Source organism: Austrofundulus limnaeus, unplaced genomic scaffold, assembly GCF_001266775.1.
Source record: "Austrofundulus limnaeus strain Quisiro unplaced genomic scaffold, Austrofundulus_limnaeus-1.0 Scaffold53, whole genome shotgun sequence".
Taxonomy (NCBI): Eukaryota; Metazoa; Chordata; class Actinopteri; order Cyprinodontiformes; family Rivulidae; genus Austrofundulus; species Austrofundulus limnaeus.
This window is the reverse complement of record NW_013952455.1, coordinates 1,681,880-1,684,667: the sequence shown is the minus strand read 5'-3', so window position 1 is coordinate 1,684,667 and position 2,788 is coordinate 1,681,880.

Genomic DNA, 2,788 nt, shown 5'->3' with positions numbered 1-2,788 from the left:
GATCAGAGATGTGTGGTGCCATAGTGGGACTATGATCAGAGATGTGTGGAGCTATAGTGGGACAAGGATCAGAGATGTGTGGTGCCATAGTGGGACTAGGATCAGAGATGTGTGGTGCCATAGTGGGACTATGATCAGAGATGTGTGGAGCTATAGTGGGACTATGATCAGAGATGTGTGGTGCCATAGTGGGACAAGGATCAGAGATGTGTGGTGCCATAGTGGGACTAGGATCAGAGTTGTGTGGTGCCATAGTGGGACTAGGATCAGAGTTGTGTGGTGCCATAGTGGGACTAGGATCAGAGTTGTGTGGTGCCATAGTGGGATTATGATCAGAGTTGTGTGGTGCCATAGTGGGACTATGATCAGAGTTGTGTGGTGCCATAGTGGGACTAGGATCAGAGTTGTGTGGTGCCATAGTGGGACTAGGATCAGAGTTGTGTGGTGCCATAGTGGGACTATGATCAGAGTTGTGTGGTGCCATAGTGGGACTATGATAAGGGTTGTGTGGAGCCATAGTGGGACCAGGATTTGAGATGTTTGGGGCCATAGTGGGACTAGGATCAGAGATGTGTTGTGCCATAGTGGGACCAGGATTTGAGATGTGTGAGACCATAGCAGGACCAGGATCAGAGTTGTGTGGAGCCATAGTGGGACCAGGATTTGAGATGTGTGGGACCATAGCAGGACCAGGATCAGAGTTGTGTGGGACCATAATGGGACCAGGATTTGAGATGTGTGGAGCCATAGCAGGACCAGGATCAGAGTTGTGTGGGAGCATAATGGGACCAGGATTTGAGATGTGTGGGGCCATAGCAGGACCAGGATCAGAGTTGTCTACAGACACGTCTGTGGTTTTGGGCTGACACTCTGACATTATTTTCACTGCTTTMTTCACATAAGAGTCATTGCTGTTGATAGGAAGATGCTTCATTGTGATAAAATTGTGTTTCAGGGCATCTTCTGGCTTGATTCGGTCTCCAGCATTTACAGCCAACATTTTCTTGAGAAGGTCAATGAGTTCTTTTAGATTTTATAGTTCATAACTACTGTCCATAACGGGTGCCTCTGTATACCTGTTATAGGATGAAACTTGTCTCTATTAACTAACCATCTTCTCAACAGGTCAGGTTCTTCTAACAGAAACCTAAAAATACATTTATAATATTATTTTACACTCTGTAGGTCTAAATATTAATCAGACATTTATAATATTATTTTACACTCTGTAGGTCTAAATATTAATCAGAGGACAAAGTAATATTTAATAGTTTGTGTTAAATTGTAGCGTGATTCAACAGTGCTACACTCTGTATATATGCTCCAAAAGCTAATAACTGCTAACCAGTTCAATAAATAACAGTGATTATTTTAATTTTAAACTGTCATATTATTAGCTTCAGTTCTGCTCAGATCACATTGAGCTAAATAAGATCAAATCTGCTGACTTGTGTTGTAAAATGAGATGTTTTCCTGCTTCTCTTCTGTTAATAAATCCATAACACAAACAGCTTTTCTAGCATTATTTAAAACATTARATAGATTATATAAACTGTAAAATATTAATAATACTCTTGTTAATATTATTATTAATAGTTTTAATGCTTTCTACACCATCAGTCCTTTTTTTCCTGCTCTGTTACCAACATGTACAGTAATGGTAAATCCAAACTCTTGACCGTTTAGCTTTAGCCCTTAGCTTCTACAGCCGATCACACGGTCACCTGGTTTCTGAGCACTCCAGTTGTTATATAGACCCCCATGGTGATGACGTACACCACAGGCTCACTCTATTTACACCATGCTAATGCTACGTACAACACAGAGGATATCTGCACCAAAATGAGCTCAACAGCTGTGAGTGAACAACTGTTCACAGTTGAAAAGGAAGCAGACAAAACAGTGAAGAAAGAAAAGACTGCCRTAGTTCAGAGGTGTAGACGTGGTTCAGGTGTGGAAGCTCTGATCAACTTCAGCTTTCAGCCTGCTGTAAAAGGTGACAGACACTTTGGTGCTGACTCACAGCAGAACTCATCAATTCTGATAAAATGAAGCAACATCAAAGTTTACGCCCTCTTCCTAAACCATCACCATCTCCAGTGGTGGACAGTAGTGGAGTACATTTACTTGAGTACTGTAATTAAGTACATTTTTGAGTATTTTTACTTTACTTGAGTAATTATTTTTTGGGGGTACTTATGACTTTCACTCCACTTCATTTCAAAGGCAAATGTACTTTTTACTCCACTACATTTCTAGGAAGCTTTTAGTTACTTGTTGCGTTTGGTTCAGCACAGCTTTGTAATCAGCTGTTGCTGTTTTTCTTTCYTGAAATACAATTGGCCACACTATGTTCCTCATGGGGAACCAATCACAGTTGTAGCTCACATCTAGGATAAATTTGGAATTACATCATCTTCATTAACGGTCACGAGCTGAGCTCCCACCTTCATTTCATAGAAATGGTAAATGGACTGAACTTACAGAGCACTTTATCAAGTCCTTCCAGACCCCAAAGTGCTTTACACTACCAGACATTCACCCATTCATACTCACATTCACACGCTGATGGTGGTAAGCTACACTGTAGCCACAGCTGGCCTGGGGCACACTGACAGAAGTGAGGCTGCCAGGCACCGGCACCGGCACCACCAAACCCTCTGACCACCATCAGTGGGCAAGGTGGGTGAAGTGTCTTGCCCAAGGACACAATAACTGAAACGGCTGGACGGGGGATCGAACTGATGATCTTCCGGTTCCAGGACGACTCCCCTAACCACTCTACCAC